The 27,956-nt window shown below is 43.0% G+C and overlaps 1 protein-coding gene and 1 long non-coding RNA gene across 3 annotated transcripts in view; one reads left to right on the forward strand and one right to left on the reverse strand.

Annotated features, from left to right (window-relative positions):
- RBM20 (RNA binding motif protein 20) overlaps nt 1-27,956 on the reverse strand; it is a 191,509-nt gene that overhangs the window by 133,302 nt on the left and 30,251 nt on the right. The gene's annotated exons all lie outside the window — the stretch shown is intronic.
- On the forward strand, nt 15,411-22,912 carry LOC140620875 (uncharacterized). The gene is made up of 3 exons (XR_012020605.1): nt 15,411-15,600; nt 19,634-19,756; nt 21,919-22,912. It is a non-coding gene; the product is annotated as an uncharacterized lncRNA (long non-coding RNA).

The following is a 27,956-nucleotide window of genomic DNA, read 5'->3' on the forward strand; positions in this document are numbered from 1 at the left end:
ATGGGTGAATGGTTAAAGAAACTGTGGTATCTACGTACCATGGAATACAGTCCAGCAAGAAAAAAGAATGAATGATTAATACACTCAGCAACTCCGGTCAGTCTCCAGGAAACTATGTTGAGTGAATAAAGCTAATCCGAAAAGGTTGCAAATGGTATGATTCCATTCATATTAACATTTTTTGAAAGGACAAACTTTTATTTTTTTGTTTAAAGATTTTATTTATTTGAGAGAGAGTGCACAAGCAGGAGGGAAGGTAGAGGGGAGAGAGAAGCAGGCTTGATCCCAGGACCCTGAGATCATGACCTGAGCCAAAGGCAGATGGGTAACTGACTGAGCCACCCAAGTGTTCCTGAAAGGACAAACTTTTACAAAGAGAAAACAGTTTAATCATTGCCTGGGTTTGCTGGAAAAAGGAGGGAGGTGAGTGTGGTCATAAGGAGGCAAGATGAGGAATAAAACCATACACAAATAACTGCATGTACTCATTTGTATGTCTGGATTATTTCTTACAACTGTATCTGAATCTACAATGATCTCAATGAAAATTTCAGTTAGAAAAGCAGTAAGCCAACAAAAATATCTTGAACTAGTAAGATTTATTTATTTAACAATCATATGGTGCTTACTAATTGCCAGGTAATATTTTAAGCACGTTGACCTGAGATTGTCAGGTCACTGACTCCCACGAACCATATGTTGCATGTATATGTACTATGGATTATTCCCATTTTGCAGATGGAGAAACTGCAGTACTGACAGCTTAAACAACTCATCCAAAGGACCCACAGCAAGTAGGCTGACTGCTGGCATCTCATTCCAAGGCAGGCAATCTCGATGCAGAACCCTCCTCTCAGAGATCTCTTCACTTCACCCTCAAAGGCTGGGGGCCGCCAAGTGGACTAGACTCTGCCTCCCGACAATGTCTGTCCTGGAAGATTCCCAAAATCCAGCCACAAGTATGACAAATCCTTCTGATCAGAAAGTCAGTCAAGAACTTCCCAGGCTGTCCACTTTAAAAGAAGTAAGCAGAATCCCTAACTTTGAATGTAAAATCTCCCACCATGGGAGGATGAATACCTGTGGCAAGACCAGCTTGCCACAGGTAACGTCCACTCTTCCTGTGTAGGTTGGAAAACACAGAGAACAGTTGGATACATCTGGGAGCACGTTTCATGGGAAAGAGTGAGGAGTCCTAAAAAGCAAAATGCATCTGGGAGTCAAAGTAAAGGGGAGGCTGAAACAAGACCAGGTGACAGCGTCACATCTCCCACTCCCTGGCCCCAGCCCACAGTCCTGTGGTCCTGTCGCCAGGGCACTGTGTCTTTAGCTCTCTGCCTTATTAGCTTCAGGCCCACAGGCCCTGACACATGCTAGCCAGTGTGGGCCCTGGGGACTGAAACCCAGAACCTCGGTGGCATTCCAGAGTCACAGGCCTATCTCAGGACAATCTGGTTCGGAAGATTTTCAGATTATCAAGTGGGGAAGACAGGAATGTCACGGCCTCTGGGTGGACATGGGGACATTCATCAAAAAGACAGCTACCATGAAACCGCAGTCTCCTTTCCCACTGGAGTGGTGGAGAGCTGGGGTATGTGCAGATGCATGGGTGTGGGCATGCATGTTAAAAATCAAAATTATCTTAGCAGAGAAATCATTTCCCAAGATTCAGTGCTGGAAAGAGCCAAATGAACACTAGACCTAAACTTTTCAAAAGATAAACTTCCAACCAGAGGGCACTGTAACTTAATACTAATCCACTGGGTAAATGATGTGAACAGTCTGTTACCCATGGTCCAAGCTGATATGATGAACCATCCAGAATAAAAGGGGTAGGGGCTGGACTTTATTGGTCTCTATGGCAGGAGCTCATAAAAATTCTCAGTTAAGCCTTGGTTTATCAGTCGATGAAAATTAAGCCCCGCTGTGAACTTGGTGCTGGAAGAAACCATGCAGAAATGAAGTTCTTCACAATCTGTGATGCTGAGAAAGAACAACGGGTAATGGAGTTGGGAACAGTCATCAGGAAAATGGGAGTCTCACTCAGCTCACACTGCCACCAACAGCCCCAAATGACTCAGGCCCACGTGTCAGTTTTCATATTTAAAAAGCATTTCCTTTGCAACAAGGATCCAAAATTTCCACTCGCAGATGAGAGAGGTAAACAGAGACTCTTGTCGCCTGCTCTCCATCCCCCACGTGCTGCTCCAGTTGCTTGCATGAAAAAACATGATTCCTGGAACCTGTGTCAGCCACCTTGTCAGGAGGAGGCCACAGACATGAGGGTCAGTATATCACTGGACGTGGTGAGGTGGAGGCATGGAGAGACCCTGGGTCCCTGCAGTCCACGTCAAACCACTAAACCAACGCTGGGACACCTGCCTCCAAACTTCGTATTAAATACAGGAGAAATGGTCCTCTGGTGTCTGGGTTTTCTGTTGGCAGCCAAACATTTCTCAATTGGTACAACTTGCCGATAATGATTTTGCTCAACGCTGTATTACAGTGACCAATGTCGCCTTCCCTAACCGGCCCAAGGCTGAACCCTGGAAACCTACAGGTCTCACTGTCCTTGATATCTAAATCTGAAGCTCCCAAATATGACAATGCAGCACCCGTCAACCTGGCCAGCCTTGTCACCTGGAAATCTGGGGGTGGTGACCAAAGCACAACAGAGAAATACAAAGATACAGAAACAGTGGGGGAAAGGAAGATGGAAAGGAAAAGAAACCAGGAAGGGGGAAAGTATAAGGGAAAAAGGAGACTGGAAACCAGTGCCTCTTAAGAATATGCTTTTTTTTTTTTTTTTTTTTTAAGGAATTACCTTATGCTTTTCAAAATCAGCCTGCTCTGAGTAAGACGCCACTGTGTGCCTGACCTCCATCATCACACCGCTCTGGAAAGGCGAAATCCCATCAGCAGAGCCCCTTGGCCACATGGTGCAGACGTGTGAATGACCGATGGGCTTCTTGCTTTGCCTGTGCATGACTTGGCGGGGCAAAACATATTTTACATTAGCTTAGGTCCTGACATTCTATCATGTTCCCCGTCAAGAGGCCAAGTAGTTCTTGGAACCCTGCACACCAAGTGACATATAACAGAACCCTAGCAAATGGGATGGCTCTTGGCCCTTGAATTAAAGGCTCTTCTCACCCCTCCCACCTCCACCGCAGTGGTCTGGCCTGTTGGGCTGGGAGCAGACGTCTACTAAAGAAAGGTCACCATTCTTTGCCAGCAGCTAAGGTACTTTTAATGAAGGGAAGTTCACAAGGTGTAGGGCTATTTGCAATGGGTTGCTTTTTGTTATCTGCATCACTGAATCAGGGACGAAAAGTGGGATAGAACAGGCACCCCAGGTTCTTGATGGAGCACCGCTGAAGGCCGAGGGCGAGGGAACCGCCGTCAAAATGACACCTTCCTTTTCCAGCCACAAGCTGTCTTCAGGGAACCTTGCCCTGCCACCCCCAGGGACACTCTGTGAGGCTGTAAGGGGATAACCTCAAATGCCACCTCACATGACACTGCCCGGAATGCCTGCGGCCCAGCGACCGGAGTGTCTATGCCCTCCTTGCGGGGTGTCAACGCTCTCACAAGGACATAAGTCCTCGCAGACAGGCAGGACTCCTAAGAAACAACTGCCAGAAAGGACAATTTCATGGTTAGGAGGCTGAGGCGTCTCGAAGGTGTTTTTCTCTCCAGCTTCTCACCCTGGTGCTGCCATCTGTGGCCCCTCTGGGGCTCAGCTTTGCTCCCCAGCCCACCTGCCGTACTGACTAGGTACCTGCTCTGTGCCTAGGATCATGCAGGACATTGTGAGGCAATATCAGGAAATCTAAGGCAAAGACTCTGCCCACAGGGCATGCGAGATCTAGTTTAAGAAACAAGGCCTTTCTGGGGTGCCTGGGTGGCTCAGGTGGTTAAGCATCTGTCTTCAGCTCAGATCAAGCCCCATGTAGGACTCTCTGCTCAGTGGAAAGTCTGCTTCTCTCTCTCCCTCTGCCTTTCCCCCTGCTTGTGTGTGTGAGCTCTCTCTCTGCCAAATAAATCAATAAAATCTTTAAAAAAAAGAAACAAACAAACAAACAAACAAGGCCTTTTTGAAACAAAACAGATGAACATAGGGGAAGGAAGGAAAAATAAAATGAGAAATAATCAGAGAGGGAAAAAAACAATAGGAGACAACTACAGGAAACGGGTTGCTGGAGGGGGGGCAGTCAGGGGAAGGGGTAAATGAATGACGGGCATTAAGGAGGGCACATGATGGAATGAGCACTAGGTGTTATATGCAACTGATTAATCAATCACTAAATTCTACCTCTGAAACTAATTTTGGGGTTTTGTTGGGGGGATTTTGGTTTTTTAAATATTTTATTTATTTATTCATGAGAGACACACAGAGAGAGAGAGAGAGAGGCAGAGATGTAGGCAGAGGGAGAAGCAGGCTCCAAGCAGGAAGCCCAATATGGGACTTGATCCCCAGACCTGGGATCACAACCTGAGCCAAAGGCAGCTACCCAACTGCTGAGCCACCCAGGCGTCCCTGAAACTAATTTTGAAAAAAAAAGAAGCAAGCCCTTTTCTGGTGAGGGAATCAACAACAGAATCAATTGCGTGATGTGGGAAATGCATTTATAGGAGTTCAGAGGAGGCAGGTATCACAAGACAAAGGGACAGTCAGCAAAGACTTGGAAGAAGTGACCTGAGAAATGCTTGAGGGAAGGATGGGAGCTAGACAGACAGAAACGAGAAAAGGATGGCAAGAGTGTGCTGGTTATAAAGGATGAGGAGGGCTTGGGGACCAGGACACAGCCTGTATGGGTGGCATCCAAGGGGTAGTGAGAAGTGAACTCACAAAGCCAGGACTGTGCCACACACCTGGTCATCTGCATTGCAAGCCCAAAGATCACAAATCAGCTTTCTGCTGTGAACACCTCTGTACTCCCAACACCTGGCATCTGCCTGGCTTCTCAACAGTGTTCAATAAATGCCGGTGAATGAACGAGTAAAAATTGTTCAGCACCCTCAGCCATCCTGGAGTCCCAAACCAAGAATAAAAAAAATCATACTTAAAGGTAGGGACTGCAAACTCAAATGCCCACAGGGCCAGGTATGTGACAAGTACAACTGGGAGTGAGCAATGAAGAGCAGTGGGTACTACCAAAGAGTAGATGCCCCATCTTCAGAGAGGACTGTCCCTACCTGACTCAACCCAGTGCTGCTGCCAAGGTACAGGAGCCCAGTATTGCCAGACCTTTTGACTGTTAGGTGAAATCCCCCAATTTTTAAGCATTAGCAACGAATTTTTTTTGGGTTTTTTTTGTTTTTTTTTTTTTTTGTTTTTTTAGAAATGAATTTTTTAAAAATGTATATGCTAAGCAAAACACATCAGCTGGAGCCATATTTGGCCTGTTGGGGGTCTTTGGCTAACAAGGACCAATTTTTGGTTGAAGTTTATAGTCTAAAAAAGTTCCCAATGGAAATGAATCTATGGTGAAGGAGGTAAGAATTGGGTTTCAGTTGGGAAGGGGCCTGTGGACTAAAAGGACCTTTTGGAAGGCTGGAAATATCCCGTATTTTGATCTGGCTGGTGGTTACAAGAGGGAGGACATGTTCAAAATTCCATCCAGCCGCAAACCTAAGAGTTAATACACTCTATTCCATGTAGGTTATAACTCAATTTAAAAAGTAAAATTAAAAAAAAAAAAAGTAAAACTGATAAGGACACATAGAGTCCCCAAAAGCTGAATAAAGCCCTCTCTAGAGTTTGCTTTCAGCAATGCTGCCCCTCCCACCTAAAATTCCCTTCTGCCCTTACTGCTTTGTACCCTGCTGCCACCTTACTTGTCCTAAAAGAAGTGACCCAGGCAGCACTTCCTCCATAAAGCCTCTCCTATTCCACACTGGCCCAAGTCTGAGCTTGGCCAGTCTGGGCGCTCCCGTACACAGCCCAGTGACTGCCTCCTTCACCTGGCCCAGCACCCATCACCTCCCCACCTCTTTTGGAGCTCCTGAGGTCCTGGGGACAGGGACTGTGTACTATTCACTGCAGCCCAGCCCTAGAACATAGTGGGCATCCGATAAGGGTCTGACATGATAGCTCATCCTCCTTCTGGCAATCAGCATATAGAAGGGTGCTTCGAACCCCATCCATTGCTATTGTCCTAGAAAAGACAGAGCATAGAATCTGGAAGCATGAGATCTGAAGAAAAGAACCAGGAGACTAGCTATGTCCTGAGTGAGAAGCTGTGGGAGGTGGGGAGTGAAGAAACACGTACGTGTAAGATTTAAAATATAATTTGCTTGTAACCAACTGTGGTAACTTCCTACTGAGAAAGGAAGGAATTATATGTAAGATTCTTCAGTCCCCTGCCCAAGTGACACAACTCTAGGCCAGAGGTGCTCAGGTTCTAATAGGCATCAGAATCACTGGAGGGTTTCTTAAAAACAGATTCCTAGGTCCTCCCCAGAGATGTGCATCTGCAGGTCTGGGTTTTTGCAATGGGTTGTAATGGGTCTGAGAATTTTCATTCCTAACTAGATTCTAAGTAATGCCAATGCTGTTGGTCTGGGGACATCCCTGGGAGTGGCACTGGACCAGACAAGACCACCGCTAGTAAGTGCAAATCATAACAATGCATCAGTGTTCTTTCTCTTGCTCATTTAACAGACTTTTATTAAATTTCTACCATGTGCAAAGCCATATAAAGGTTGCAAATGTAATTACAACCAATAGTTGTATTCTCACCTTGGTCACCAGTAAATGGATTGCTTCTCCTCAATGCCCTTCGCTAGATTTGCTATTGAAGCAGAAAATGACACCAACGTTCAGCCACTATCCAATGCTCAGATGGTCTCAGGTTCAAACTCTTAACTCTGAGAATAAAGTATGCAAGATCCTCCTCCCCAACAGCAAACTCCTCTGTCTCCCCAAACATCTCCACTTAAACGAGCGATTTTCCTGAGCCTCTCTTCAATATTATACCTCCCTCATTTAACCAGAAGAGGAGTTGGGGTATTGTTTTTGGTGTTCGTGCTTGGGCAGGGAACAGATGCAATTTCCTTGGAGACCAAGCCAACAAAGGGTCTCCAGAGGAGTCAGAGGATGGAGGCAGGTTTCCAGCAGACGGGGAAGCACACTGCCCTGAAACAGCACCCCTTCCCTGTCCCCAGTAGAAGCCGCCTTCTGACATATTCAGTTACAAGTGAGTGCCTGGGCACCGTATCTAAACGGCCCAAGATACAGAATGCCCGGGCAGCAGGCGGTTGGATTATTTATGCCCTCTGTACCTGCGGAAGCCGAGATTTCATTATTTATTCCGTGTTAAATTTCCAATCCTGGGCTTCCAGTTGGGAGATGAATAAAGCACATCAGGTAAACTGCAGGGGACTCTGGGTCATCGCTCAGCAGGAGTCGGAAAACTTAGTGATTTCTGCACCCTGGGATATCACCTCACTCTTTGTCTAAGAATGTCCTAAAGAAATTCAACCACATGTGGAAGTTTTAAGAACGCTTTGAAGCAACAACACCTGAAAAATCTAATGCTCTCCTCTCAATGAACATGTAACTGGAGAGGTAAAGGCAGTCTTTGAACCATGGACATGATATTCTGCTAGTATATCTTTCTTGACACATGTCTGACTCACCGGCCAGATTCCCTCCTGTTCCTTGAGTAGGATGTATTTCAAAATTGTAGGACCTCTCCAGTGAAGCACTAGTCAGTTCTCATGGTACCAGATTGGAATGCAATACTAAGGGACATTCTAACAGAACTAGTTACCCTCTTATGATAAGATCTGCTGTGCTGTTGTTGAAAGGCCTAAGGTTTGCAAATGACTATTTTAAACCAAAGCATCATCAGCTCTTCACTGCAAGCAGAGCTACTCAGAATCCAAACCTCAACTCTTCCCTCCATTTTGTCTCTCTCTGCATTCGTAGTTTAAGTGCAATGAAATGGTTAGATCCCATTCCACCAGATTTTCCTCCACGACCAGAATATCACCTTTCACATATAAGTCTAGAAGGTTTTGAAGGCCCTGAACAAATTTACCTGCTGCTTCATCATGGTCCTCTTCCCCTTCAAGGTAGTTACGCTACACAAGTTTCCAATATACGGGTCAACCCAACCCCAGCTGAGATAACAGTGCCTGCTAATGGAGTCACTCCATTCACAGGAACAGAACAATGTGAGTGGCAAAACCATTTTCGTTCTGAGGACCAACGCCACTCTTAGGTTTTGGTTTCACCCCTTGGTTCTTCCAACCATATAGGAAGTTGCCTGTTTGGTGTGATTCTGTGTTAGTATCATTGGCTACAATGCTTGGCACGTGGCAGGTGCCCAGTAAATAACTGATGAACAAATAACTCTCTGCTAGAAAACACCCACCATGAGGACCAGGTGGAAGCACAGAGGAAAGTCACAAAGCTCTCATACCATACGGATGGGGGTTCCTCCTCATGGCTCTCTGATCCATTTGCTGAAAAGAAACTTGAGAGGGCAACCTGCGTGGCTCAGCGGTTTGGCGCCACCCTCAGCCCAGGGCATGATCCTGGAGACCCAGGATCGAGTCCCACGTCAGGCTCCCTGCGTGGAGCCTGCTTCTCCCTCTGCCTGTGTCTCTGCCTCTGTGTGTGTGTGTGTCTCTCATGAATAAATAAATAAAACTTAAAAAAAAAGAAACTTGAGAAATTTTAACTGGGGCCAAATACATCACTGGTTCATTCTTTTTTACCAATTTAATGGGCTAAAGGCCATATAAAAACAAGGTCAGTTGGGGTGCCTGGATGGCTCAACAGGTCGAGCATGCAACTCTTAATCTTGGGGTTGTGAGTTCAAGCCCCATATTGGACGCAGAGATTACTTAAAATACAATCTTCAAAAGACAAAATAAATAAATAAATAAATAAATAAATAAATAAATAAACAAACAAACAAGAAAACCAAGGTCAGTTTACCAAGAGTAGGGATAACTGTCAGTCAATAATGGCATTTTCCAAAATATGTCAGAGAAACCCTGTAACCTAAACTGTAAGTCACTAGTATGCTTGGAAGCGTTTTTATATAGCCTGATAGTCTTATATACACTTTCTCATTTTAATGGGTCACAAAACACACAGTAAAATATCTTATTATAGATTTGACAAAATAGAATACACAACAATAACATAAACAAGCAAAACCCTCATATTCCTTGGTACTTTACTTTGTAAAGAAATAACACACCATTCAAAATGAGAGTTTCACTGTCAGGCAAGAAAGTAGTTCAATACAACAGAAAGAAGTAATTACTTTGCCAATAGTTGCATTGAAAAACAGTCATAATTGAAACAGACAAATGTCTAGAAACATGCAATTTGCCAAAACTGAACCATGAAGAAATTAAAAATCTGATAAGACCTGTAACAAGTAAGGAGATTGAATCATTAATCAAAAACCTCCCAACAGGAAAAATCCCAGGATCAAATGACTTCATGGTGAATTCTACCAAACATTTGAAAAAGTAACATCCTTCTTTCTCAAACTGCTCCCAAAAAAGTGATGAGGGTGGAGCACTTGCTAACTCATTCTATGAGTCCAGCATAATCCTGATACCAAAGCCAGTTAAAGACACTACAAGGGGCAGCCCCAGTGGCTCAGTGGTTTGGTGCCGCCTTCGGCCCAAGGTGTGATCCTGGAGACCCTGGATCGGGTCCCACGTCGGGCTCCCTGCATGGAGCCTGCTTCTCCCTCTGCCTGTATCTCTGCCTCTCTCTCTCTCTCTCTCTCTGTGTGTGTCTCTCATGAATAAATAAAATCTTTAAAAAAATAAAATAAAATAAAAAATAAAGACACTACAAGTGGGATGCTGGGGTGGTTCAGCAGTTGGGCGCCTGCCTTCGGCTCAGGTCGTGATCCTAAGATCTGGGATTGAGTCCCACATCAGGCTCCCTGCATGGAGCCTGCTTCTCCGTCTGCCTATGTCTCTGCTTCTTGCTCTTTCTGTGTCTCTCATGAATAAATAAATAAAACCTTTTAAAAAAACTAAAAACCAGTATTTCTTATTAGTGTTGATATAAGTTTTTCAATAAAATACTAGCAAACTGAATTCAGCTGCAAGTTAAAAGAATTATACACTATTACCAAATGGGATTTATTCCCAGAATACAAAGACATCTCACCATACAAAAATCATGCAATATAATACACCAGATTAACAGAATAAAGGGGAAAAAACAGATGATCATCTCAACTGATGCAGAAAAGGCATTAAACAGAATTCAACATGATAAAAACACTCAAACTAGGGCTAGAAGGGAGCTTCTCTTACTATAAAGGCATTTGTGAAAAACTCACCACTAACATCATACTTAATGATTAAAGACTAAAAATTTTTCCCCTGAGATCAGGATCAAGACAGATGCCCATTTTCCCCATTTCTGTCTAATGTAGTACTGGAAGATCTAGCCTGAATTTGGCAAGAAAAAGATTTTTTAAAAAGGCACTCACATTGGAAAGGAAGAAGTAAAATCATTGCTGTGTGCAGATGGAATGATGTAACATGTAGAAAACCCTAAAAATTCCACACCCCAAAAAAACATATTAGAGCCAAGCAGCAATCAATAAAGTTGCCAGATACAAAATCAACACACAAAATCAGTTGCATCTTTATACACTATGCAATGAACAAACCATAAAGGAAATCATGAAAACAATTCCACTTACAATAGCATCAAAAACAGCAGATGAAACACTTGTACACTGAAAACTACAAAACATTGCTGAAAAAATTAAAGAACACATTAATAAATGAAGAAGCATTCCATACACATGGACTGGAAAACCTAATAATATTGTTAAGATGTCAATACTACCCAATGTAATCTACAGATTCAATACCATCTCTATCAAAATCTCAATGAAAAAACAAAACAAAAAAAAATCTCAATGAAATGTTTGACAGAAATAGAAAAATCCATCCTAAAATTCATATGGAATCTCAACAGACCATGAATAATCTTTAAAAAGAATAAATTTGGAAGACTGATATAAAACTTACTACAAAGCTATAGTAATCCAAACAGTGTGGTACTGGTATAGAAATAGAAATACACATATAGGGATCCCTGGGTGGCGCAGCGGTTTAGCGCCTGCCTTTGGCCCGGGGCGCGATCCTGGAGACCCGGGATCGAATCCCACATCGGGCTTCCGGTGCATGGAGCCTGCTTTTCCCTCTGCCTGTGTCTCTGCCTCTCTCTCTCTCTCTCTCTCTCTCTCTCTGTGACTATCATAAATAAAAAAAAAATTTTTTAATTAAAAAAAAAAAGAAAAAAGAAATAGACATATAAACCTATCAAATGAAAAAGACAGTCCAGGGGGAAAACCTCATATATAAGGGGAAAGGGCCATCTTTTCAACAAACTGGATGTCCACATGCAGAAGAATGATGCTGGACCCTTACCCTATACAATATATTAAAAAAAAAAAACTCAAAATGAATCAAAGACTTAAACTACAAACCTATTTTTTAAGATTTTTTTAAAGATTTTATTTATTTATTCATGAGAGACACAGAGAGAGAGGCAGAGACATAGGCAGAAGGAGAAGCAGGCTCCTCAAGGGAAGCTCCATGTGGGACTCAATCCCAGGACTCTAAGACCATGCCCTGAGCCGGAAACAGATGCTTAACCACTGAGCCACGCAAGCATCCTTATTTATTTATTTTAGAGAGAGAACATGCAAGTGGGAGGAGGAGCAGAGTGGGGAGAAGCAGAGGGGAGGGAAAGAATCCCAAGCAGACTCCTTGCAGAGTGCTGAGCTGACATCGGACTCAATCCCAGGACCCTAAGAGCATGACCTGAACTAAAACCAAGGGTCAGGCACTCAACAGAGGCACCCCAAACCCCAATTTATGACAAAATATAGAGGAAAACAACATGACTTTGGATTTGCCAATGACTTCTTGGATATGACACCAAAAGCACAGGCAAAAAGAGAAAAATGGACAAACTGGACCTCATGAGAATTAAAAACTTTGTCCACTGAAGGACATGATCAACGAATGAGGACACAGTCCACAGAACCAGAGAAAATATATGCAAACCATATATCTAGTAAAGAATTTATATCGCAAATATACATAGAAATCCTACAATTCAATAACAAAAAAAAAAAACAACTCAAAAATAGGAAAAGGACAAAAGACTTGAATAGACAGTTTTCCAGAAAAGATTTACAAATGGCCATTAAGTATATGAAAAGATGCTCACCATCATTAGTTATAGAGTAATGCGATGTGAATTTGTGACAACAGATGAAGTGATACGCCCATTACAAGTATAAAGTGGGAGTGTTTCTATTTCTCGGTATTCTTGGTATCCTCAAGAAGCTGTGACATAAAAGAAGGGGGAGGTTTGGGATTGCAAATATTTAGAATGGGTTTTTTATCAAAACCACAAATGAGGTAACACTTACCATTCACTAGGATGGCCATAAAAAAAAACAAATAAACAAAAATAACAAGTGTTTTGAGATGCCTGGCTGGCTCAATCGGTAGAGCAATGAGACTCATGATCTTGGGATTGTGAACTCAAGCCCCACATTGGGTGTAAAGATTACTTTAAAATCTTTTAAAGATGATACTAATACTTATTAGTATTATAAGTATTTTTGAGGATGTGTTCATTGCTGGTGGGAATGTAAAACGGTACAACCTCTGTAGCAAAGGTTTGGCAGTTCCTCAAAAAGCTAAACATAGAATTATCATATGACCCAGCAATTCCACTCCTAGGTACATACCTAAAAGAATGGAAATGGATACTTTTATACCAATGCTCATGGCTGCGTTATTCACAATACCCAACAGGTAGAAACAATCCATGTGTCCACCAAAGGATGACTGGATAAACAAAATACATACAATGGAAAATTATTAGCCATAAAATGAAATAAGTGCTGAAACATGCTACAGTATGGATGGATCTTGAAAACATTATGCTAAGTGAAATAAACCAGATACAAAAAAGTTCAAATATTTTATTATTCCATTTATATGAGATACCTAAATTACGCACATTTCTAGAAACAGAAGGTAGACCAGAGGTTACCAGGGCCTCCCAGGGAAAGGAGGAATTGGAAGTTACTTTTTAATGGATACAGAATTTCTACTTTTGGAAGATGAAAATGTTAAGGAAACAGGGTGGACAGCTAGCTACACAACAGTGTAAATGTATTTAATTCCACTGAATCACATATTTAAAAGTGGCTATATTATATGTGTTTTGCCACAATAAAAAAAAAATGGCCATAGCTGTTCACTTGAAATCATTCATTTCCAGGTCTTTAAAATAACTGATAACATTCCATTTAGTCATCTGAAAGCCCTACTTCAGTATTTTTAAATACCCATCATCCAGAAGCACTTAAAATGACAAAATCTCTTTTATGAGTGACATGATTTGACAAAGAGATAAAAAACCCATTCTAAATATTTGCAATCCCAAACCTCCCCCTTCTTTTATGTCACAGCTTCTTGAGGATACCAAGAATACCGAGAAACAGAAACACTGCCACTTTATACTTGTAATGGGAGTATCACTCTGTTGTCACAAATTCACAAAATGCCAAGGCACCTGGCTGGCTCAGTCAGTACAGCTACAAACTCATGATCTCGGGGTCGTGAGTTTGAGCCTCATGCTGGGTGTAGAGTTTACTTTAAAAACAACAACATGGGGATCCCTGGGTGGCGCAGCGGTTTGGCGCCTGCCTTTGGCCCAGGGCGCAATCCTGGAGACCCGGGATCGAATCCCACGTCGGGCTCCCGGTGCATGGAGCCTGCTTCTCCCTCTGCCTGTGTCTCTGTGCCTCTCTCTCTCTCTGTGACTATCATAAATAAATAAAAATTTAAAAAAAAATAAATAAATAAAAACAACAACATAAATTCACAAAATGCCATCAATGTCCGGCCAGACCCTATAGTGTGGAACCAGAAGCAACAGAAGCAAGGCTCTCAGTGGAATTTAACTTAAAACAAGTTCATCAGATTTTTAAAAGACCCACTAATAGCACAGAACACCACCGTGGATTTCCAACAAACAGGACTTGAGTGCAAAACACAGATGAAGCAGTTACCCCATCAAAACCAAGCAGCTGCTCTGAAGTTCCTGCCTACCACACTGAGAGGGAAGGCTGGTCCAATGTGACCAGGGCTCAAGATAGCCAAAAACGGCTAATAGGCTGGATTTCTTCCTCCCTCTGTGTCCTTAGTCTGCTTTATTTTTCTTCAACCACTTCTTAGCTCACATTCTATTCTCTGTGCTCGCATTTTTTTGTCCATGTCTGTCTCTTGGAAGCAAATTTCCATGAGGACAGGTTTGCCTCTGTTGCTCAGCCCTATCCTCCTTGAAGCAGAGCCCAGCCTTGCACTGAACCAAGAAGAGAGTGCAACAGTTCGGGTGGATGACAGATTCTTGTGGTAATGGGGATGCTCTGTCTCTTGACTGTGTCAAGGTCAATGTCCTGACTGTGACATTGGACTATAGTTTTCAAGATGTCACTCTTGGGAGGAAGTGGGTAAAGGGTACACAGGACCTCTCTCTATTACTTCACACTAATGCACGAGAGTCTACAGTAATTTCAATTAAAAGTTTGATTTTAAGAAGCTTACAAACAAAAAATTTAAGCAAGCAAGCAAACAAATGCGCCTCAAAATACCTGTCTGGTATTCTTCAAATCTGGCAAGCTTATGAAAAATAAGAAAAGACTGAGAAACTGTCACAGAGTGAGACCAGGGAGACATGACAACTGGGTGCCACATGGGATCCCAGAACAGAAAAAAGGACATTAGTGCGAAAACTGGAGGAATTTGAACAATGTCTATAATTTGGCCAATCGTATTATACCAGAGTTGGGACACCTCAGTGGCTCAGCAGTTGAGCATCTGCCTTCAGCCCAGGTTGTGATCCTGGAGACCCGGGATCAAGTCCCACGTCGGGCTCCCTGCATGGAGCCTGCTTCTCCTTCTGCCTGTGTCTCTGCCTCTCCCACTCTCTGTGTCTCTCATGAATAAATAAATAAAATATTTTTTTAAAAAAGTATTATGCCAGAGTTAATTTCTTAGTTTTGACAAATGTTCAGATATAAACTGTCAACATTAAGGGAGCTAGGTGAAGGCTATATGAGAACTCTCTACAGTTTCTTTGCAACTTTTTTATTCAACCTAGAATTACTCCAAAATAAAAGTTTATTTGTAAAAAAATGTAGGGTTGGAAGAGAATTGTCTAATAATGTGCCAGGTAGTTAACTAGAACTGCATACGTTTTACTTTTCAGATAAAAATCATGTAAACCTAAGCAATAAAAAAAAGTTCAAGTGTCCACTCTTATAAACAATTATGCTGTGGCTTGATTCCATAGTCCCTCATCCAAAATCCTTGGGGCCAGATTTGTTTTGGAATTTAGCATCTATTTGACTTCAAAGAAGAAACATGACACATGTGTTGTATATTACACCCCTGCAGGGGCAGGCGGCACCTTATCATCACACTCAAGAAGCATCTCAATCAGATGCCTGACGGCCACATGATGTAGGATAAATAAAGACTACAAACAGCTGCCTATTCTTCCAGGTAAGATTTTGTTGCCAAATTTTTGCTTAAAAACTTTCAATTTTCAAAGCTATTTGGATTTTATTTTATTTTTTATGATAGTTACAGAGAGAGAGAGGCAGAGACACAGGCAGAGGGAGAAGCAGGCTCCACGCACCGGGAGCCCGACGTGGGATTCGATCCCGGGTCTCCAGGATCGCACCCTGGGCCAAAGGCAGGCACCAAACCGCTGTGCCACCCAGGGATCCCCTATTTGGATTTTAAAATAGTGGCTAAGTGATTGTGGACTGGATTAATAGGATTCCCAATTAATAAACTTTTGGTTTTTACTGTTAGACTTCCAAATTTCTAAGTGCTTTCTCTCCCTCCTCCCCCTCTTCCTCCCTCTTTCTCTCCTTCCCTCCTCCTAACCCCCACCCCTGCCCCTCTCCATTTAGGAGTAGCCTCAAGAACAAGAACAACAAGCAGGGCCTTCTAGAATACTAATAACTTCACTCACCATAATACCCTCCAGTTCCATCCACGTTGAACAAATGGTGGGTATTTGTCATTTCTAATAGCTGAGGAATATTCCATTGTATACATAAACCACATCTTCTTTATCCATTCATCTTTCGATGGACACCGAGGCTCCTTCCACAGTTTGGCTATTGTGGACATTGCTGCTAGAAACATCCGGGTGCAGGTGTCCCTGAGTTTCATTGCATCTGTATCTTTGGGGTAAATCCCCAGCAGTGTAATTGCTAGGTCGTAGGTAGGGTCGTAGGGTCTATTTTTAGCTCTTTGAGGAGCCTCCACACAGTTTTCCAGAGTGGCTGCACCAGTTCACATTCCCACCAACAGTGTAAGAGGGTTCCCTTTTCTCCGCATCCTCTCTAACATTTGTGGTTTCCTGCCTTGTTAATTTTCCCCATTCTCACTGGTGTGAGGTGGGATCTCATTGTGGTTTTGATTTGTATTTCCCTGATGGCAAGTGATGCAGAGCATTTTCTCATGTGCATGTTGGCCATGTCTATGTCTTCCTCTGTGAGATTTCTCTTCATGTCTTTTGCCCATTTCATGATTGGATTGTTTGTTTCTTTGCTGTTGAGTTGAGTAAGTTCTTTATAGATCTTGGAAACTAGCCCTTTATCTGATACGTCATTTTCAAATATCTTCTCCCATTCTGTAGGTTGTCTTTGAGTTTTGTTGACTGTATCCTTTGCTGTGCAAAAGCTTTTTATCTTCATGAAGTCCCAATAGTTCATTTTTGCTTTTCTTTCTTTTGCCTTCGTGGATGTATCTTGCAAGAAGTTACTGTGGCTGAGTTCAAAAAGGGTGTTGCCTGTGTTCTTCTCTAGGATTTTGATGGAATCTTTTCTCACATTTAGATCTTTCATCCATTTTGAGTTTATCTTTGGGTATGGTGAAAGAGAGTGGTCTAGTTTCATTCTTCTGCATGTGGATGTCCAATTTTCCCAGCACCATTTATTGAAGAGACTGTCTTTCTTCCAATGCATAGTCTTTCTTCCTTTATCAAATATCAGTTGACCATAAAGTTCAGGGTCTACTTCTGGGTTCTCTATTCTGTTCCATTGATCTATGTGTCTGTTTTTGTGCCAGGACCACAGTGTCTTGATGACCACAGCTTTGTAGTACAACCTGAAATCTGGCATTGTGATGCCCCCAGATATGGCTTTCTTTTTTAAAATTCCCCTGGCTATTCGGGGTCTTTTCTGATTTCACACAAATCTTACGGGATGAGCACTGGGTGTTATTCTGTATGTTGGCAAATTGAACACCAATAAAAAATAAATTTATTATAAAAAAAGAATACTAATAACACTTAATTTCTTAATCCAGGGCTGGTCGGAAGAATAAAAATTCAGTGAGCTCTGCACATATAATTTGGCCACTTTTCTGTATTTATGTTAAATGTTGATGGAACTTTTTTTCAAAAGCAGCCATTACACAATTAGATTTAAGTCACAAAATATCAGCACTGCAAGAAATCTTCTCTCCCTTGAGAGATACAGTCTCATCCCTTGTGCGGCACAGCTCCAGACTGGTGAAGTGAGCTACCCAAGATCACACAGCAATGTCTGGGCAGAGCTGACCCCCAGCTCAACTCCTAGTACAGGGTTCTTTCTGTTATGCAAAAACATGAGATTTCTGTTTCAAACATTTGTTCTACAATATGTGTTACTAAGTAACTGGGGAAAGTTGTAATACCATCACATCGGAGTTAATACCACAACATTTTTTGCTCATTTAGATTTATTTTTTCCCATGAAATTACTGAACTGATGTCTGGATCAGATGTCTCCCTTTAATTTGGTGTAACTATGCTCCTCTCTAATGATGCGTAAAACCATCAATGACCATAAATACAATTTAAGTGTTTGTCACATCATCCAACTTAATCATTCCGCTATAAATACATCATGGATGATTTAAATTGCACTGATTGGGCTCATCACTAAAAAAGTGTTAACCCTCTAGAGAGCTATGACATTTTTAGGTTGAAAAAGGAAACACACACACACACACACACATACACAAAAAGGAAACACGATTTGAGTGCCTTTAATTTATTTATTGTTAATATCTTACTACTTTCAGTACCATATGACTTAGCTTTTGCTTTTGTTAAATTCATAACCTTGCTTTATGCAAGTTTACAACCTTGCTGTATGCAGCTCAACTGGGGCAGTACTAGAAAAGCAATGAGCTTATACTTGAGATACAACGTATTGCTTTCTTCCACTGGAAAAATAAATGATCTAGAAATATGCACACAAGCAAATTCCAAATGCCAGGCACCTGTAAGAACTTAGTTCTCTCAGATCAAACTGTAGTTTCCATAAAAGAAAACCACAGTCAAATCAGAGATTCTTAGCTGGGCTTCAGACTTTGGATCCCCGACATTCTATGCTAAATCTGGGGGGGAAGGGTGTGGGTGGGTGTGTATGTGTGTATAGGAGACCCAGACTTTCATCAGAATCTCCAAGGAAGCCATGACCTTCAATAAAGGAAGACTGAGGGAACCAGCCATTAGCTATTGTAAATAAATAGAGGGAAGTGAGGTCTGGATGGATGTAAGACCCACCCGTTTCTATTACAGGCTCTATTACAAAATATCTGAAGATCCTTGACAATATAGTAGAACATTATAACGTGGATGCTCATAACAGTCCTGTGAGGCAGGCAGGCGGACCTGATTCCATTTTGCAGAGGAGGAAAGTAAAGAACTTGTCAAGGCTCCATGGCTAACAAATGTGGACACCAAACACTGGGAATTCGAACTGCTTTTTAAAACACTTCCCATCAAAACTACATGCACATTTCTGTTACAGCTCTGTCATCACAACAGCCTGTACCACCGTGTTTTTAAAACAAATTCTCACATTATGTATTATGTAAAGAAATGCAATTTTTGGTGCAAGAGTCATAATTTATGTTTGACACAACATGCAAAAAAAATAAATAACCTTGCCTTTCTCATTACCTCCATACCTTCTACCTTCCCCCAGTCAAGGCCACCTCAAATTCTACCTCTATTTTCCATTTTTCCTTCCAGTCATTCTCTTCCAGGCACTAAACTAACTGATGGTAGAAATGTCTCTTCCCCATCCCTGCCAAACATGAAGCTGGCATCCCTTCCTGTCCCCCTGCGCCAACCCCCCAGAAGTCCCTCCTCTTCACCTCTCACTATGGACTACTAGGGACTTGCTAACTAAAATAGCAAAGAAAAATACATTCCATCACCCCTTCCTATCTAGGTGTTTAAATGCCACAGCTATCTTTCAGCTACCCTATGACCGTTCTGAGCACAGACACAGCTGTCAACACAGGAACAGAAAACAAGAAAGTCCCTGCGAGTTTGACCTGACAGAAGACAGGTTTGTCACCGGTCTCCAAGTCGAAAATAGATCACCCACCTCTCTGAAGGGCACAGGGCACTTTTCCACTCTTATCTCAGAGGCCTCCAGCAGTTACGTGAAATGCATGGAGCAGTTGATGGAATGAAATGTACAATCAACAATAGACTTTCAAAATAACTTCTTTTTGACAGGCCCGCCAAGGACAGGATGACAATGAATCCATAAGATCACGTGTAAAAGTGCTGAGCTTCCAGGAAAGCCCACACCATCAATGTCTTTAACCAAGCCAACAGTTGACCCAATCACCAAAGGAGGTGACCATACTTTATTTTTAAGATTTTATTTATTTATTTATTTCAGAGAGAGAGAGTGTGTGCGTGTATGTGCAGGCAGAGAGAGGGGCAAACGGAGAGGGAGAAGCCACTCCTCGCAGAACAGGGATCCCAAAGCAGAACTTGAACTCATGACCCTGAGATCAAGACCCGAGCTGAAGGCAGTTACCCAACTGACTGACCTACCCAAGCACCCCTTTCTATGATTTTTTTTTAAAGCCAGGTTTAGTCATTCTTTCTCCAAAAATTAAGTAGCTAAAAAATCTTTTGAAGTAAGGAATACACCTCTGTTCTAAGTAACAGGACGTGCCTTGATTATTCTCTCTTCCTTCTATCACATTGACCAAAGAGCCCTAAGTAAAGACATTTTCTAAAAGCATCTACAGAGCTAACAAAAATAGAAGAGCCATATCCACTGGCTGATCACCTAATCTCCCATATGATGACTAAAGGAATAATTTTAATTATAGGGAATAATAGAAATTTCTCTTACTTTAAAAAGTTGATTCAGCATACTCATTGTGTGTTTAAGAGCAGATCAGGGATCCCTGGGTGGCGCAGCGGTTTGGCACCTGCCTTTGGCCCAGGGCACGATCCTGGAGACCCGGGATCGAATCCCACATCGGGCTCCCAGTGCATAGAGCCTGCTTCTCCCTCTGCCTATGTCTCTGCCTCTCTCTCTCTCTGTGACTATCATAAATAAAAAAAATAAAAAATTTAAGATCAGATGGCTTATATTCTGGAAGTCTGTTTGGTTTTCTAATTGAGCCATTTAAACTAACATTTTAGGTTAATCTAGGAACGTGTATACAAAAGCAATAAAACTCTATTTACTTTAAACTCAGCACATAAGCAAGGGTTTCCACCTTTAAAGTTTCCAAACAAATAGAATAAAAAGAAAGCTCCCAAAGAGCAAGAGGGAAGAGACAACTCCAACCCTGGACCACACTCACAATTTATTTATTTATTTATTAAGATTTTATTTATTTATTCAGAGAGAGAGGCAGAGACACAGGCAGAGGGAGAAGCAGGCTCCATGCAGAGAGCCCAACGTGGGACTCGATCCAGGGTCTCCAGGATCACGCCCTGGGCTGCAGGCAGCACTAAACCGCTGCGCCACTGGGGCTGCCCCAAACTCACAATTTAAATCTGATCTAAAATGTACCAGAAAATACTACCAACTCCTTCACCCGAAAGATTAATGAAAACCAATTACCAGCTTCCACCCGTCCTGTCGCCCTAAGGCTGACCTCCCACTGCCCCTTAGCAGCTGTGTGGCAGGTTGGAAGTGTAAACTTGGCCAATGCTTCCGCTGAAAAATAAAACTGCCCTTCTGCCATTAACAAGTTAATGAAATGCAGACTTATTGGGTCTGAGGCTACCGGATGCCCACAGAGCTGTCATTAGAATAAAGCCAACTATGAAATCAAGAGGGTGGCCCAGAGCTGGATGAGACCAAAGAAGTCCAAAAGAGGTGACATTTGGCAGCCTCCTCAAAAATTGTGATCATCATAATAAAAAAGAACTATCCATGAGTCCACACTGATCTAAATAATTGATGAATATATAATTGGGGGAGATGGAACAGCTCTTCCTTACAGAAGAATTCCAATTAATAAATGTAGAAGAAATGAGTAGACAGAAACTCACCATTAGAAGGCTACAGTCATAACTGTTGCATGCAAGCTCCGCTGAAGGGTGCTAAAATTAGCAAGTGAGAGTTTGAGGAAAAACAGGGTATTTGCATAATCTTACAGTTATCTCCCAAGGGAGATATTCTTAATTACACAGGAAGGGAAAAAGCACCTTCTAACTTCAGAGCACCACCTCAACCAAGTGATTAAAAGATGCACATCCCCTCTGCAGGATTCTTATTTAAAAATGCAAAACTCATTTGCTCAGTGGGTTAAGCAACTGCCTTCAGCTCAGGTCATGATCTCAGGGTCCTGGAATGGAGTCCTGCTCAGGGGGAAGCCTGCTGCTCCCTCTGCCCCTTATCCCTCCCCCATGCTCCTATGCATGTGCTCTCTCTCTCTCTCTCTCTCAAATGAATAAAATATTTAAAAAATAATAACAATGCAAAACCTCAATCAAATCATGAGAACACATCGGACAAACTCAAATCTAGGGTCTTTTTCCAACAGGGGTTGGCAAACTGCATCGCAACAGCCAAACCTGGACCTTTGCTTATTTTCAAAAATGAAGTTACACTGGAGCTCAGCCAAGCTCATTCATTCATTTATGTATCATCTCAGGGTGCTTTTGTGCTATGACAGCAAAGCCAAGGAGCTACAACAGGGACTACAGGACCTGCAAAGCTGGAAATATTTACTACCTGGCCCTTGACAGAAAAAATTGGCTGATCCTTGTTTACAAAAGTGACTGGCCAGGGCTCTTCCAAAGTGTCAAGTTCATAAAAGACAAGGCGAGACTGAGAAATTATCAAGCATTGGAGGAGAGGATGGAGACACAACAACTAAATGCCTGGACTGCATCCTGGAATAGAAAAAAAGCATTAGTGGGAAAATGGCTAAATTTTGGAGGAGGAAAGCCTGTAATTTGGTTACTAGTATTGTACCAATATTCCTTTCTTGTTTTTTTTTTTTTCCTTTCTTGGTTTTGAGAAAACCAAGACGGTTATGTAAGTTGTTAACACAAAGGGAAGCTGGGTGAAAAGTACACAGGAACTCTGCTATATTTGTGGATTTTCTGTGATTTTTTGAAGTCAATCGATTTCAAAACAAAAAGTTAAAAAAGCATTGTGATGACCTTCTGAGCCAAAAAGAACCAGCATCACCTTCGAGGGTTTGTCTTTATCTGCCTTAAAGGTAACTGAAGGGACACCTGGGTGGCTCAGCAGTTGAGTGTCTGCCTTCAGCTCAGGGCATGATCCTCAAATCCCAGGATCCTGTCCCACTTTGGGCTCCCTGCATGAAGCCTGCTTCTCCCTCTGCCTGTGTCTCTGCCTCTCTCTCTCTCTCATGAATAAATAAATAAAATCTTTAAAAAAAAAAAAAAAGGTAACTGAAAATAATTTCAACATCACAGATACTTCATGAGTGACCTGAAGGCAGACAGGATTAGCAGGCAGCATGCCTTGTTTTACCCAATGCTGTCTTTTAAAAGACAGTATAGGGTACCCCGGGTGGCCCAGCGGTTTAGCACCACCTTCAGCCCGGGGTGTGATCCTGGAGACCTGGGATGGAGTCCCACGTCACACTCCCTGCGTGGAGCCTGCTTCTCCCTCTGCCTGTGTCTCTGCCTCTCTCAATCTCTCTCTCTCTCATAAATAAATAGATAAATAAATAAATAAATAAAATCTTTAAAAAAATTTTTTTAAAAAGACAGTATAACTTGAGGATCCCCATCTTTAAACATAAAGCGCCAAATAAAAGGATAAATGCAGACCTCTGACTCTCTCCATGGGGCCTTTCAAAGCCTAACCCAACCCCCAACTGTAAGAAGTAAGTGGACAGAAAATTTCCTTGCAAGTATCAGCACAGGAGGGGGAGATTTTGGGGCAGACCATGAAGGCAGATCCTATGTTCTGGGGTGCAGGGCCAGTTCTGTCACCAGCTCCTCAAGGAGCCCTGACAAGGGAGTGAAATGCTTTCTGCAGAGGGGTCCCTTCTGCATTCACTCCAGGGCTTTCCCTACATGGTCAGGGAGGAACAGAGAGAAACAGAGAAACCCTACTTCTCTCCCATTGAGCAACTGCCCCTGCACAGACATGGGTCATACAGAGTCAAGATTGATTGTGACTTTTAACAAATCACATCTACAATTATGCCAGAATTTAGAGAGAGAATCAGAGACACAGACTGTAAGAAAGAAGTGGAAAGGGGAGCTCTGGATGGCTCAGTCGGTTAAGGGTCTGCCTTCAATTCAAGTCATGATGTCAGGGTCAGGATTGAGCCCTGCATCAGGCTCCCTACTCAGCAGGGGCCTGCTTCTCCCTCTCCCTGTGTCCCTCTCCCCCCATCCCAGCTTGTGCTCTCTGCTCTCTCTCTCTCAAATAAATAAATAAAATCTTCAATAAAAGAAAATAAGTGGAAAGAAAAGAGAAGCAAAAGGGAACACAGGAGGGTGGGTGGAAGGACACAGGAGGAGCAGGAGAGAAAGGTGGGGGTGCAGCTCTCCCTTGCAAGTAGCAGCTGCACAAACTGACCCTCCAGAACCACCTATCTCCCTTGGGCCTTACTGACCGGCCCCAGTTTAAGTGGACCACACTGGGTCAAAGGGGAATGTCAACCCCCCACTCTGCCAAATGTCCACAATTCCCGGCCCCAGGTGAGCTGTCGCTGTGACAGCCACTGTGCGACAGAGCACCAGAGCCCAGGCTGGTCAGTCGTGGATGTCAGCCCTGCTGTTGGCCAGACACCCTTGGCAGATGCTGGCTCCCAGCTGAACACACGACCCAGTGAGGCCAAGGCCATCTATCATACCCCGCCGGCTGAGCAGTAAAGCGGATGGAGCTTAGAGAAGAAAGGCTCCTAGCACCCTTTTAGCTGACAGCGCTCGTCCTCCCCCCTTCGAGAGAAATGAACCCCTGAGGTGGGGGAAAACTGGGCAGTGGCTGATGCCATCTGGAGGAGGAAGAGGAGGCATTTTATGAATGGGCCATTTGGACAGGAAAACAGCCCTCCGGGCCTTCCCCCGCTGGTGCAGTCCCTCCTCCCTCGAGAAATTCTTTCAGGCCCATCTGCTCTGGAAGGAGGCAACACACCCAAGGAGCAAACCCACCACCCACTCCCTAGCTTCCGCCCCCACCAAGAACATTCCAGTGGTTTTGCCAAACAAACTAATTGCTCTTCCCCAGGGCAGCCTGCGTGACAACAGGTGCCCAGCTCTAGCACACCATTCACAGTTTCTGGATTGTATTGTTTTTAATTAGCTTACAGCATTGTTTTTAAGAATGGTGCTGTCCTATTGTGCCCTTCTCTAGCCATTTCAAACAAGGAAGCTGAAGCGGGGCAGTGTCAGTCTGGAGAGGAAACTGAGATGGAGGTGCCCTCTGGCTGCCTCTGGCATGAGACAGCATGAGCCATGAATGACAGTCACCAAATGAACCATGTGCGGCTGGGCCTGTCTGCCTGGATGGGCAACGTGTCTGCATGTGCCTCAGTCCATCAGGGCTGGAGGAAGACAGACCTGCCTTCCAGCCTCAGCCAAACCCACCCTCAGAAAACAGCCACGCTGCAGACAGGGAGACGTCCAGCCTTCTGCTTTCACCTGCCAGTCCTCCCACCTTACCCCCACCATACTTAAATCTGACTTTCTACATGACCCGTGAAGCAGGCACCAGAGGTAGGATCCCAAGACATAGGGGCTTATGTGACACGCCCAACTGAAGGATCACAATAACAGAAGCCACAATAATGATTAATAAGAAAAATGAAGTGAACGTGAACAGTAATTGGGCACTTGCCAGGCACTGTGCCAACCAATTTATAAGCCCTTGCTCCAACTCTGGAAGAGTATAGATGAGAAAGTTTCCGTTTTATGGATGCAAAAACTGATGCTTAAGAAGGACAAGTTTCCTGCCCAAGTGCACATGGCTACTTGGTGGAATGTTCTTGATTTAAACCCAGAACCTGCATGCTAACCCACTCCGGAGCCTCCTTGTCTCTGAACAAGGACCGCAGTGGAGCATGAACTCACCTGTACTCTGGGTCTGAATGAGTGTAAATCACATTATTCCAAGAATCCACAGATTCCCAATCTAGTGCTCCTACTGCATTGCACCAAAAACGTCATGTCCTGATTAAATATAAAGTGATTCTATTGGAATATTTTTCTACTGTCCATTCCTTATAAAATAAAACGTGATCCTAAAAAATACTCCTTAAGGTCATCAAGCTCAAACCTTCATACGCCACCTCGCCTAGTCGAAGGGAAGCCAAGCTCACTGACTGAAAGGGCTAGCAGCAGAACTCAGATCACTCTGGCTTGCACACCCAAGGATGCTTTCCAGAATCCAACTGCATCTCGTCAGAAATGAACAATAATGGAGAAGTTAATCAGATGTTTTCCACGATGGCCCTGACTCAGGGGCTCTGTTCCCCAGTGACACTGTAGTTGGTATGAGCCTGTTTTAACTAGAGCAGACCAGATTAGGAGAAGATCCACTGTTCATGATCTCAGCATGGCCACGGGCTCAAACCTGTCTTGAAACAGAATTCCATTTAGTGACATACTCAAGGCCAATTAATGGCAACATAATGTATTTAAATACCTTGACATGACACATTTTTTGCACAATCATTTTTAATCTTTGCTCTTTGTTTAGGTTTCCATAGGAATCTGTTTTGTATGAATAAACTTTTCAGTATTCCCAGAGTTCTATTTCTCCACCTTGGTTTGGAAGAAATCCCTTCTTCCCTTTAAATTATTTATCATAATTTATGTTTTCATAATTATCTGTATGTTTTGGTTTATGTTTGTTTTCTTCACTAAAGTCTCCATCCATGTTTTGTTTACCACTCAGTACCTATGACAGCTTCTAGCATGTGGTAGGTGTTCAATAAATACATTCAATGAACTAGGAATGAAATGTCCCATAGGTTCGGCTGGGAAGCAGTATGCTCTAGAGGATACAAACACCCTTTACTTCAAGCAAAACAATTTGGAAAGGCATTATCTTAGCAGCAAGATGGACCTCACATTACTTTTATTTTTTTTATTTTTTTTTATTTTTTATTTATTTATGACAGTCACACACAGAGAGAGAGAGAGGGGCAGAGACACAGGCAGAGGGAGAAGCAGGCTCCATGCACCAGGAGCCCGACATGGGACTTGATCCCACGTCCCCAGGATCGCGCCCTGGGCCAAAGGCAGGCACTAAACTGCTGCGCCACCCAGGGATCCCTCACATTACTTTTAGATAGACATCCATTACATGAAGATCAGCAACATAAAACAGAGGACCAACTATTTAAGATCCGTCTCTTCTAAAATCACCTATTAGGGGATCCCTGGGTGGCTCAGCAGTTTGGCACCTGCCTTCGGCCCAGGGCGTGATCCTGGAGTCCCAGGATTGAGTCCTACATCGGGCTCCCTGCATGGAGCCTGCTTCTCCCTCTGCCTGTGTCTCTGCCTCTCTTTCTCTCTGTGTCTCTCATGAATAAATAAATAAATAAAATCTTTAAAAAAATAAAAATCACCTATTAGAAAATGTATAAGGGGCACCGGAAGAGCATGCAATTCTTGATCTTGGGGTTCCAGCCCCACATTGGGTGTAGAAATTACTTAAAAATAAATAAACTTCTAAAAAAAGAAAAAGAAAGAAGGAAAGAAAGAAAGCAAGGGGGAAAGAAAAAAATTAAACAATAGGCAACACTCCAGCTTTTCCAAAATACCACTTAGCACCAAATAGGTCTGCAAGTAGCAATTCGATTCTGGCCGCCTTTGAAAACTTAAAAATTCTACAGCAACTCCAGGATTTTGATAAGTTTTTCACATTTTCAGACATACTCCTTTTTTTTTTTTTTTAAGAGAGGGAGGTAGGGAGGAAGAGAGGGAGAAGGTGAGAGAGACAATCTTAAGCAGGGCTCCACACCTAGCACAGAGCCCAACACAGGGCTTGATCTCACGACCATGAGATTATGACCTGAGCCAAAATCAAGAGTCAGACTCTTAACTGACTGAGCTACCCAGGTGCTCCAACACACTACTTTTTTTTTTTCTTTGAACTTTTTATTTTTCCTGATAGCTTTTTTTTTTATTTTTTATTTATTTATGACAGTCACACACACACACAGAGAGAGAGAGAGAGAGAGAGAGAGAGGCAGAGACACAGGCAGAGGGAGAAGCAGGCTCCATGCACACCGGGAGCCCGACGTGGGATTCGATCCTGGGTCTCCAGGATCGCGCCCTGGGCCAAAGGCAGGCGCCAAACCGCTGCGCCACCCAGGGATCCCACGCCACCCAGGGATCCCTCCTGATAGCTTTTGCATCTCCAAATTTCAAAACCAATATTGGATTAAGAGCAAAGAGCAACAAAGAACATTCAGTGGTTCCAAGGAAGCCAAGATGTATTATACCAAGAACAGAGAGATAAGAACAAATAGGTTTATCACAACCAAAAAAACCCTGAAAATCAGAAAAGGACATTGTGCTTTGTAGACATTTGCATCATGGCTTTTGAAATTCTTGGAGGAAGTAACATTAAGAGAAACTGTAC

The sequence above is a fragment of the Canis lupus genome, chromosome 29 (genome assembly GCF_048164855.1).
Source record: "Canis lupus baileyi chromosome 29, mCanLup2.hap1, whole genome shotgun sequence".
NCBI lineage: Eukaryota > Metazoa > Chordata > Mammalia > Carnivora > Canidae > Canis > Canis lupus.